The 12,237-nt window shown below is 36.8% G+C and overlaps 2 protein-coding genes across 2 annotated transcripts in view; one reads left to right on the forward strand and one right to left on the reverse strand.

Moving 5' to 3' along the window:
- The window catches only part of LOC311093954 (uncharacterized protein), a gene marked incomplete at its 5' end in the record, with an annotated part of 471,534 nt that overhangs the window by 222,141 nt on the left and 237,156 nt on the right, over positions 1 to 12,237 (reverse strand). The window lies entirely within an intron of this gene.
- The window catches only part of LOC311093997 (uncharacterized protein), a 150,246-nt gene that overhangs the window by 87,255 nt on the left and 50,754 nt on the right, over positions 1 to 12,237 (forward strand). The window lies entirely within an intron of this gene.

Below are 12,237 nucleotides of genomic sequence, written 5' to 3' on the forward strand. Positions count from 1 at the left end.
TTCAACTCTGAGCAAAACAGGAAAAGACTGAACAGTAAAACGTAACACCCAGTGATGGAATTTCCCGCGATAAGGATATGACATGATTACGAGAAATAACACAGCAAAAACTCCATTGTTAAATTAACTCTCCTAGGAGTTTACCCAGCAGGCACAGGATATAGACTACAATGTCGGTCAGACGGAGGATTTTGGTTGAAAATGAAAGTCGGGTTGATGTCTAAATCCAATGTTTGTTTGACGTCAGCTCCAACGTTGGGCAGTCGTTGAATTTTGGTTGGAATAAACCAAAGAAAAAGGTGAAATGCATGGCCGTACACTTATTACCAGCTTCACTTAAAACTAACCAGATTTACTTTATTTAATTTCCGGATTAATGAAATCATATTTTGCATTTTAAAGTCACCATGATGGTGGTTAGCATTTGCTTTAGTTGTGCTCTTGCCCCTTGACTCTTTAATGTTAAAATGTCTCTGACTGCTATAATTGTGTGTTTATACAAATTAGGCCTATGTAAGAAGGAATATAGCCTACACAAAAAGTCCTGTAAAATTAAACGAATAAATGGGCCTAATAATATAAATAAAAATGATATAAACAAAAATATACATACAAGTTTTAAAAGTAAATTAACTATTAGGCCAGAATTTTTATAAGTGAATTTTTGTGCAACGCGCACGATTAAAATTTAAATTGGCTTATATCCATTGTACACACAAACTGCTGTAAAATTAAACAAATAAATGGGCCTAATAATATAAATACACTTTATATAAACAAAAATATAAAAAATATACATAAATGTTTTAAAAGTTAATTAACCCTTTCACGCATAGTGGTCACTACAGTGTACAGCTATTAAAAAAGCATTTTCTTGAATTTGCACGGGTTTTTATGGCAAAGTTGCACATCAATCTCTTCATTGGACCCTGGTGCATCATCCTATAAATTGCAACCAAGTGGCAAGCCTTTGTGTTTAAATTTTTTCCCCCTCCAAACCAAGATGGCCAAGGGTCAGTCAGAAATGCCAAGTTGCTCCGGAATATCCACCCATTCCTTCTATCCTAGTAGACTCTTGTAGGTAAAAAAAATATTGCAGCATCAAGCAATATCTAATGAGTCATATCACAGTAAAATTTTCCAAGTTTTGATTTTAGATTGAGAGAAAACTCTGATTAATCACATGTCCACTGTAGTGGACGTCATGCATCAACTGCTATATTTAAGCTACAATTCATAATTATAATGTGAATATTGTTTTTGAAATTTAAAACTTAAAAACTTAATATGCATTGACTTTTTCTACTGTAAATAAATGCATTTGTATTATTAGAATGTAATTTTCATTGACATCGAAAAAAGTCATGTGATTACATAATGTATGACACTTGTAATGCATTACTTTACTTGTTAGATCAAAAAGTAATCTGATTTCGTAATGCACGTTATTGTAATGTGTTTTTTTTACTCATAACATCAAAAAGTAATCTGATTACATAATGCATGTTTGTAACGCTTTTCCTTCCTCATAACATCAAAAAGTAATCTGATTATGTAATGTGCGTTATTGTAATGCGTTTCTTTACTCATAACATCAAAAAGTAATCTGATTACGTAATGCATGTTACTTTTAATGCGTTTCTTTACTCATAACATCAAAAAGTAATCTGATTACATAATGCATGTTTGTAACGCTTTTCCTTCCTCATAACATCAAAAAGTAATCTGATTATGTAATGTGCGTTATTGTAATGCGTTTCTTTACTCATAACATCAAAAAGTAATCTGATTAGGTAATGCAAATTACTTGTAGTTAATAATTTGTTAGATCAAAAAGCAATCTGATTAGGTAATGAATGTTACTTGTAACACATTACTTTACTTGTAACATAAAAAAGTAATCTGAATGCGTTATGCATGTTACTTGTAATGCGTTTCCCCCAACACTGATCATTTCAAATGAGATTGAAAAAACGTATAGCTAGGTTTTCTCAGAGGAGGGCTATAATAGAAATGTGCATGTCCATCTTGAACATAATCAGAATTATCAGCTAATAAGGGTAAATCTCCATACTCTGGTACACTGGAGGGAGCATCTGAGTGGTTTCCACAGTTGTATCTTGACAGGCTGTAGACAATGGTGTTTCATGTATTCAGAGTTGTTTACAGTGTTAAAGAGATGGATTCTCATGCTAAACATGGGCAAAGTTTTAAAAAATATATTTTGGACGAATAACGGATCATTTCTGTGCCGAAAATCTTACTTCCGGGTTGGTACAAGTTTCGGCTGTTTTTTTTCGATCGTGGATCTAATGACGTAGATGAGAGTGGAACTCCTTATATGAGCATTTCTCTCGGAAAAGCGCACCTGCGCACACGTCGACCAGAGGAGAGCGAGACCGCGCACATCAACGCGCTTCAACAGGAAATCATCGGCAGCGCTCCAAAAGTCTCCAAAAAAGTGTGTATTTGGATGTGAGGGAAAGCTTACCGTGTTCAGCTTTCCAAAGAACCTAGTGTTACAGGAACAGTGGATGCAGTTTGTTTTTCCGGGGCAGCAACGGAGTGTAGCAAGTGCGGTTGTGTGTTCTGGTCATTTCAGTGACGAATGTTTTATTAACAAGGCCCAGGTCGACGCTGGATTTGCAAATCGTTTGCTATTAAAACGTGGAGCGGTCCCAGTGATAAAAAGACCCCATTCATGTAAGTACAACTGGATCAGATTTCTGTCTTTTGCTGGAAATCAAGCACTACCGCTTGACTCTATAGCTCCGCCTCCAGGAGCTCGGCTTTTTCCGGAGAGAATCGGAAAGCTGTATTTTTTCTTTTATAGATATAATAAAACTAAACACTTTTTGGAGATATTAAAGGTGCATTGCGCAAGTCTCTGAGTTTTTGCAGAACTATGCCCCCTTCTGGCGACACGCGAAACTGCAACCAGAGTTGTGCATGCGGTTACATGGAGTTTGCGTTGGGGTTTGGGATGAACTAAGCCGGTCTCTTTGAATCCATCTCCTACTTTTGCAAAAGTCGCTCGAGTTGTCTTCGCTGATGCGGATAATGGCAGCGAATACACAAACCTGCCAGACATAACCAGGTGAGCGTGAACGCGCATGACGTCACGCCCAGTCGATTCCGACCCGAATCCCTCTTATTTATTTTACTGTACAGGATTATAGAGGCAACCGCAGTGATCATAGAAGGGCTCATTCAGCCCATCAGGCAATTGTTTAAGCATGTATGGGTTAGAAAAACGGGTATTTTTAACATGAAAAGTTGCTTAATGCACCTTTAAGGATGCACTACTACTCGTACTCAAGATTAACATGAGATTAGGTGAAACTGTGTATGTTATGTACCCTTTAACTATTTGGCCAAAATTCTTATAACTGAACTTTTGAACAGGATTAAAATTAAAATTGGCTTGTATCAACTGTTTGAATATTACGCTATATTTAATTTACAAGTTACTCAGACGCTCCGTCCTTTTAAAAATGCAGCTCTGCGCTAGGGCTGAACGATACATAGAATTTTCATCGTCATCGCGATATGAATAAAATCTTGTCGTGTCATGGACAAGAAACATGTCAGACTACACGTTGCTTTCCGACCAGTCATCGCGTGCCTTCACACGCACACATTAGGCTTGTTTGAGATGCGCCTTGCCTCGCCTGAAATGTATGCGAGAGTAGACGGCTGCAGTGAGAGGAGGAGTGAAAAAAGCGCAGGCAAGCCGGACAGTTCTCTGTAGACAATTCTCGTAGTGGATCTGACACCTGCGAGATCATAGATGAATAACGCGGGATTCACCGGATTCACGCTCGTGCACACTGTTGCTAATAAACTGGATGGAATTGAAGTTCTGTAGCTTTTATATGAAAATAAATATAATGAACAAGACACCCAAAGTAGCCTACTTATTTAATTCCATTCCAAATACATGTTTATCAGTCTTTTTTCTTTAATACAGACATGTGTTGTTTTTTTCTTTCTTTTTTAAAAAATAAAAATTACATTGCATAACCCATAGAGATCGCACTGAGATAGTTTGGGAATATTACCACATAACGTATACACATAAAACATGATATCAGAGTTTTAAAATCAAACATTTTAAAAGAGAACAATACATCACGGTTGTTTAAACCAATGAACATCAAGCTGTGTCGTCAGCAAGTCGTTTCCCATCATGCTTTTGATCAGCGCAGTCGGTGGAGAGCAACTGCGCTCGACTGCAGAATCCGACAGGTGCGCCTTGCGCTCGCGAGAGATTTTTGACATACGTCAGCATGACATCAGAGCAAGGCGGACCGCACTCGGACACATTTCTAACCGGCATGCATCTCGCGCTGATCACCGGTGATCGATTCTGCGCAGATTTTGCTCATCTCAAACAAGCCTATTCACTCGCAAACATTCACTCGCACACACACGCACACACACTGTCCCGCGCTCACTCACTCGCGCGCGCGCGCATACACACACACACATGCACCACACTCACTGTCTCTCGCTCACTCACTCAATCGCACTCATTCACTCGTACACACACAAACACACACACTCACTGTCCCTCGCTCACTCACTCGCGCACACACACTCGCTCACTGTTGCTCGCGCTCTCACTCTCACTCACTCGCGCACACTCACTCTCGCTCACATAGGCTACTCAACCCGTCATGGAGGACCATTAAAAAATGAAACATGCTAGTCTTTCTGTCGTGATGTCGTGAAGCATCGCAGACGCGACATAGGTCACCCACTATGACACACTGTCTATACGAGATGCATCATAGACATCATATAGATAGACGCCCTATCGACCGCTACTGCCTACTGGCGCGGTCGAGCCATGGGGCCGCCATCTTAGACCGGTCACCCGCTCTACTCAGTGTAATCTGAATGGCAGGTGCAATGAGCTGTCAGCGCATTTAATTAATCATACCTCACTAAATACCAAACTGATTTTCACGCGGTTTTTTTTGCTGCAAAGGTCATTCATGTAGCTATGATACAGGACACATGGTTCGGCGTATTTTAATATTCATAGTAGGCTTAACAGTAATATAATATTCAGATATAAGATATAAAGTGGCCAGACGTCCAAAATCAAATATGTGATGTAGGTAGGATATAAGGTATTTTATAAATCACACACTATAAATATGATAAAGAAGCAGAAACATATAGTTGCAGTAAAGTAAGATATTTTAATAAGTTGAGGAAACGTGTATTACATTGCTTCCTGATATCACGTGTCACATATACACACACACATATATATATATATATAGATAGATAGATATAGATATAGATATAGGATATTTGTGTAAAACAGTTATGTCCGGTAGAACAATGTATGAATTAGATGATTGGATTGTGTTGGTAATCGGCACTTAAATTAACTTACCTAACCTAACGCACTTCTCCCAGTGTCTAGAACGCAACTGAATGCCTTTTCAAGCGTCTCAATAAGTTACTTGAAAAACCACAGGAAACTACTTTTAAACACAAAATTACTTGATTTACAGTGGGTCTATTCGCACCTCTATTAAAACGTTACCTGAGGTAATTTTCCAGGACCTTTTTACAGAAGGTAAAAGTCGCCGTAATCTTTACTGACTTTGTCCGTAATGATTACTGATAGCACATTCGGACGGGACTAAAATAACCGAGAAGCTCTTGTAATTATTACTTTACCCCACCTCTTCATGCCGGGTGAAAACCAGCTGGTGCAGTAAACATAGCCTAGCTAACGTTAGCTAGCTACGATTTCAGTACAGTAATATCAAAGATCCTTGCTCCTTCTCAATTATCTGAGAAGGAGCATAGGTAATATTCTATTCACAAAATACAACCAATAGTACGGTAATGTTAAAAGTAATCCCCCGGGCACTATTTGCGATGGTCCTCCGATTAAAACAGGAAAATAGTCCACAGTGCTCTGGCATCTTTAACTGCTGCCACGCAACGAAACTAGGAGTACGACCGGTTTAAGATGGCGGCCGCATTTCTCAGTGCCCAGCGGCCAATAGGGCATCTAGTCTCTATATAATATCTATGGATGAAACGATCGAATCTTGCGTCCCGACGCCCGTTGTCGTTTACGAATCTCCACGACACCCTACGTCAAACGGATAATCTGAACCAGGCAGGTAATAAACGTTTGACCTATCACGCAAAGAACCTATTCAAGCACTAATTCATGGGAACAGTAGGCTATAGCCAGGCTTGGGAGGGTTACTTTAAAAATGTATTCCGTTACAGTTACAAATTACTTCATAAAAAAAGTATTCAGTAATGTAATCCAAGTACTATAATATGACAGTAATGTAACTGATTACTTTTGGATTACTTCAAGGTCACGTATATAAATAAAGTCAAGCAAGAATACATATTATTAAAAAAATACAAAAAACTTTTATTTATTAAGAATTTGGTCCAGTGTACAATATTTGCAAAATATACACACAGGCCTGAATATATATTTATGGAAAGGGCTATACAGACATCTAGTGGCTAATGTATGGTATTACAGATTATTTTGTTTTATTTAAAAAAAAAAAAAAAAAAATTAACTAAAAAATAAAAACACAACAATTTTTACACAATCTACATATTAGTTTATTTTAAAATAGGCCTACATGTTCACTAAAGCCGCCGTGATCTTTCTTAATTTGCCTGACTGAACATTGCCTGACTGTTGGCAGTGGGAGTTCCCCTATGTTACCTAGACAGCGAACATCCCGTTACGTGAGAAAAGAAAGGGTACTAAAAACGCTACTCTCCTAATTTCTACAAAATAGCAGCGGAATTTCCATGAATTAAAAGCTATTTTACCCGCAGGAAGCATCGTTTCTACTAGCAGCAGTGATTCGATCTGCGTCTGAGGAGATTGTAGAAAGCTGTTATTTGCGCATGCACCAGCGCGTGGCACACGTGAGTTACTGTCAACAGAACCAGGAACTACTGTATAATCAAGCAGCGCTTAAAGTGTAAGTTGCAGGTTAACCACCACAGCCAATTAATGCAAGTACTCCTCGCTGCGGATTGTAGCGCGGTGACGTCACGTATCGACGTCACGTATATATGTACGTCACGTATGTACGTCACACATATGTGTTACCACGCATGCGCCATATCGCGGTGACAGCGCATGCGCGTTAAAGAAATTCAAGGTAGATGTTAATGCAAACTGTTCTTTTTATGGACAGCACCCAGAGACTATAGAGCATTTGTTTTGGCTTTGCCATTATTCTAAATTGTTGTGGAAAGACTTTTCCCGTTTTGTTATTGATAACATTGATAAGGATTTTTCTCTACTTTGGGAAAATGTTTTGTTTGGAATTGTTAATTGGAAAAATTAGCAATTACACAAAAACAAAATATTCTTAATTAATCTTCTTTTTTTGTTAACAAAATTTTATATAGGCTACATAAATGTACATTTTCAGGTCAGAAACAACTTTTCTATGTTTTGATTACTGAAGTACAACATTACGGACTATATCTGACTCGTGTAACAAGAAAGCTTTAAAAACAATTGAAATATGTTAATCTTTTAATCTTTTCCTTTGATATGTAATTTTTTTTCTGATTAGTTATACCCCTGTCTTTCTTTTTGTTTATTTGTTTTACATTTTGACTGTTTATATAATGTTTTCAATATATATAAAAAAAAAACATTTGACATATTTTTTTTTTAAATGTTAATGTATATATATATATAAAAAACTCTAAAGTAATAATGAAAGCAGTTTTAACTATGTCTGATCTAAGGTCAACTTATAAGGAATATCTGTGTAATATCTGTGTAGTATTATTTTTCACATTCTGTTGCACTTCACAAAATTACAAATTACTGTGTAAATTACAAAATTACTGTAAACATTAATGGCACCTTTTTTAATCATTCCTTTGTAATGGTTAATAATTGTTTATTTTTGTGCATTATATAGGCTATTATAAAACATTTACTCCAATAAAGTAGTTTGAATGAAGTTAAACCTACATACATTGTTAATTTCTGTATCCCATTTTATGCATGCCAACTCAAAAAAACAAACTAATAACAATGATCAATTTTATTTCAAAACAAAGATGATAATTGTATAAAAGAAATATGTACACATACAGATATTCACATACATATCTGTACATCAACAGACAGACAGACATCAAGCATCGCGTTAGTTCAGGCAGGCCACGTCAGCCAAGCCCGCATCAGCTGTTAGCCAGCTGTTCATGACGTGGTCCAATCCGGTGTCGACATCTATCTCAGCGGCACACTTAAATCTCACACTCCTTCAGCATTTCCCTCATAGCTTGCTGCTCGCATCTGAACTCCCTCCTCCAACCCCAACTCCTCCTAACAAACCTTCATCTTTCTGATCACTTGTTCTCTTTACAGTGTAATCTTGGCAAATTTTTATTTTATATTGTATTCATGTAATTGCTCATTTCAACTCATGTAATTGAGAATTGTAATCATGCATATACTGGTTCTGTTCTGTACCCCATGGGGGGTTTGCCTTGCTGCTCTCCCGTTCTATCCAGGCATAGCTGCATGGACAGGCGTGGGAGTTTTGCCCAGAACAGATCCATACCGCCAACACTAACTGTATGCTATTATCGCAATAAATCTATTTATCCATACTTGGCGAAGTGGTCCTGACTGAAACACACTTCAAATACTCAGCTTGAAATTCCCCTCCATCATTGAAAAAACAATCAACTGAAAACACCCTCAACCTCCTTATCGGAATAAAATCCACACAGGACTCCTTCTGCCATCACCTACAGACCCAGGTGGGCAGTCCTTGTATACTTCAGTGCAGTGCAAGCAGAGTCAACGAGCAGGGCACCCGGAACTCTTGCTTATATTGTCTGGAAAATGCACTCCAGTTCACAGCACCTAATTTGTATAAAATACAGAACAAACAATATTTAATCATTTTGAAGAAAGGCATTAACATAGTACACAGTCATAAAAGGAATTTCTTTTTTAATTATTTTATACATATTAAGATGTTAGACAAATATATGTTTGAGTGTTATTGGCTTTGTCTGTAAAGTACCTAAGAAACTTACTTTGTTTATGAACAACATAAACTAGTTTAAAAAAAAAAGTTTATCAAGAAAGGCAAACTTTAGATTGGCTTGAGAAAGCCTAGTCTGAAAGTTTGAAATAGTTTTAAAAGCTTGAAGTTTGAAGGTTTTCAGTTTGAAGTTCAAAGTTTTCAAGCTGAATGTTTTGAAGGCAATACAGTGTATCAGGCACAGACAGACACAGACAGACAGATAGACAGACAGACACAGACAGACAGACAGACAGACAGACATGACAGACAGACACAGACACAGACAGACAGATAGATCTAGGACAGACTTTCTCAAGTACCTTTTACAGTACTCACAACTTAGATTTAAAGAACTTACTGTCCAGCCATACAATGTGGGCCTCTTCTCTGATTTTGGGCTTGCTGACAACGCCCCTGAAAATCTTGCATGTCAGTGAAAGCAAAATACAATGTTTAACTTCATTACTTTTTAATTCTTTTACCACAAATTTATTTAACATAACTTACAGTACAAACAATACATTCAGGAATGTAACTTTTACAGTACGATCTGATACTGAGGAATAACATTTCTTTTGCAATGCATGCAACTATCAACTACATGACTTCATTCATTTAAGTCTTTCTGCTCTATTTGAAGACATCTTTCAAACCTTAATTTGTTTAAAGGCGAATTAAGACTTTTACATATTCTAAGATTTGCTGAAACCCTGTCATTTTGAATGCTAACATATAGACCTATCATAAAACATGTCATAACTTTTTTTTAAATATAAAACATTTATGACGCGCTCTATGGCATCTCTTACAATTAAAAATCGTTAACACAAAAGCACAATTGTTAAAACAGCATTTTTTTAATAGCTTTAAACAACAAAAAATTTTACATACATTTTAGAGCCAGGGTAGCAAAGAAAACACAAATATAAAATATATATGCATGTAAAATGCATGTACAGTATATACCAAAGCCTCCTTAATCACACTGTTATCATACTTTAAATATCCAAAAATTACATTTTCAAAATGCAAAACAAAATTAAAGAATATTATTTTCCTTAATAAACAAACACATCATACCATTTTTTCACATGACTACAATGCCAGAAAATGTGGGTGCTGTTTCCAAGTGCAAAGAGCAAAAAGTGCAACTTACATTAATGTCTAAAACATAATTGCTTATTGACTATGTTATTGACTTACTGCCGTCGAATCCATCGTCGGAAGTGATTGAAAAAAAATGCGCGTGTGCACGTGTGTGTTATAAACAGACTTTGCGCATGCGTGGTAACACAAACGTGACGTACATACGTGACGTGAATACGTGACGTAACCGCGCTACAGTCTGCAGCGAGAGGTGTCTCAATGTGTAAATTAAAGTGCTCTATATGTATATATTTAATTATTTCTGTCTTAAAATGCGTTAAAATAACATTTATTGGGGTTTCTTCAACGGTAGCGTGTTTTTTCAGTTACTGGGTGATGACGTCATAAGAGGAACTCGCAACCCATACTCTGCTAGATTCCTACTGTATTATGGCTATTTGGAGAACGACTGAGGATGTGGGAAACCATCAAATTCTTTATGGACCACAGCCCTACAATTTTTAACCGGTCAGGCGTGAGAGAGGGGAGCCATGGCACTCAAAGAGTTATTAATGCTTGGTGTGAGGAGAATGAGTGGAGGGTTAGCCAGGTGAGTAACGTTAGCTACATTAGAGCTAGTCTAGCCTGGTGCAAACTTAACCCTCTGGGGACCAAGCTGTTTTTGGGGTCCTTGAGATGTTCTGACATGCCTTGACATTTGTGCTTTTTTCAGTTAATTATAAACATGTTAATGGCAAAGGTGTAAATTCACTCTATATAGCACAAACAGGGCTACCATAATATGCGAGCAACGTGTATGTAGATGTTTGTATTTTTAAGAGAATAATGTTTATGCGTGGTTATTGGAAAAAATTAAAATGAAAGTTGCTGAATTAAGAACACAAAACACATATTAAATATGTGTCCACAAGACTTTTGACTAATGGATGTTGTCCCTTTTAGTTCTAGCTTTAAAATGATGTAAAAATAGTCTTGCTTTATCGTTCACAAAAAAAAAATACATTGATTTAAATGGTGTAAAACAGGTTTTGCTTGGAAAGGCAATATGCGAGGGGGAGGAGTAGTTTACACCTTAGATTAAGGTGTCCCACCCACTCTGAATAATGACTCTGCATAATTAGCCATTCATTCAGGTGTGACACTGACTGAGCCACAATGGAAGGACAAAAGATGTATTTAGAAGACTTATATTGACCATTTAAGATTTCGCTTACATCTCTCTTGTAAATATGTTTTACTATTTTATTAAAAATGTTACAATTGCAACAATAATTACAATTTCAACAATATTTCAACTGTACTCTTTCTTTATATATATATAGCCTATATATATATAAAAAAAAGATTATAGGCCTACATTTTATCATATGTATTCATTAGTTTGAATATAGCCAACATTGGAACATCTAACATCTTAGTCTATGAATTTATTTTTGACAAAAATAGTATTTTTTTTGCAGTTTAATACGTTGATTATACAAATACATTTTATTTCAACATAACAATATTATTCCATTCGATTTTTACTCATCTCAGTAGGCTATAGCAAAGCAGTTTATTCTTTCACACACAGACGCGCGATTCATATTTAGGCTAAACAGTCTTTACAAATATGTCCCCTACATTCATCTCACAGAAAGGCGAGTCATATTATAGAAATGCGATTCATCTTTTTGCGGTTTGCATAGGCCTACACTAACGTTATTCCATAACGTTATTCCACACGTGAGAAAAGAAAACAGCCTACCTCACTCCTCAGCGGGATCTGCTCCTCATATCAGGAGATATTGCTCCTCATCAGCACTGTTCTGATGAATCTTTTCTCCATAAGGTAGGCTATATTATGCCTCACTCGATCGCGACGCGCTTTGTTTACAGCTGATGTGGGCGTTTCACACCCCTCAGATTTTGCGTTTGAATAGCACGCGCTCTCCGGGGAGTGGTCACATTACTGTGAATTAGCTCGTAATGAGCTCGACTGGAGTCGCTCTCTTTTTATACAGATTACAGAAGCTGAGAATATTTGTTTTTTATATAAATGACTTCATTT

Source organism: Abramis brama (genome assembly GCF_963993115.1).
Source record: "Abramis brama genome assembly, chromosome: 12".
NCBI lineage: Eukaryota > Metazoa > Chordata > Actinopteri > Cypriniformes > Leuciscidae > Abramis > Abramis brama.